An 851-nucleotide genomic window follows, 5' to 3' on the forward strand; every position below is an offset into this window, starting at 1 on the left:
ACTAATCAACACTATGAAAGAAATGTACTTAAGAGCGAAAGAAACTGGTACACCTGCATAATACCGTGCAGGGTCCCCGCGAGCATGCAGAAGTGCCGCAACACGACGTAGCATGGACTCGACTAATGTCTGAAGTAGTGTGGGAAGGAAATGACACCATCAGTACTGCAAGGCTGTCCATAAATCAGTAAGAGTACGAGAGGGTGGAGTTCTCTTCTGAACATCACGTTGCAAGGCATCCCAGATATGCTCAATAATGTTCATGTCTGCGGAGTTTGGCGGCCAGTGGAAGTGTTTAAACTCAGAAGAGTGTTCCTGGAGCGACTCTGTAGCAATTTTGGACGTGTGGGGTGTCGCATTGTCCTGCTGGAATTATCCGTCGTAATGCACAATGGATATGAATGGATGCAAGTGAACAAACAGGATGCTTACATACGTGTCACCTGTCAGAGTCGTACGTAGACGCGTCAGGGGTGCCATATCACTCCATCTGCACACGTCCCACACCATTACGGAGCCTCCGCCAGCTTGAACAGCCCCTGCTGACAGGCAGGGTCCATGCATTCATGAGGTTGTCTCCATACCGGTAAACGTCCATCCGCTCGATAAAATTTGAAACTAGACTCGTCCGACCAGGTGACGTGTTTCCAGTCATCAACAGTCCAATGCCGGTGTTGATGGGCGCAGACGTGCAGAGGGGTGCAGTTATCAAGGATACACGAGTGAGCCTTCGACTCTGAAAGTCCATATCGATGATGTTTCGTTGAATGGTTCGCATTGAGCCGTGCTGCGGCGCGCGTTGGTGCTGTTTGTAGGTTTCCGCCCTCTGTTGGAGGCCAAACGGTACCGTT

The sequence above is a fragment of the Schistocerca americana genome, chromosome 8 (genome assembly GCF_021461395.2).
Source record: "Schistocerca americana isolate TAMUIC-IGC-003095 chromosome 8, iqSchAmer2.1, whole genome shotgun sequence".
In the NCBI taxonomy this organism is placed as follows: Eukaryota; Metazoa; Arthropoda; class Insecta; order Orthoptera; family Acrididae; genus Schistocerca; species Schistocerca americana.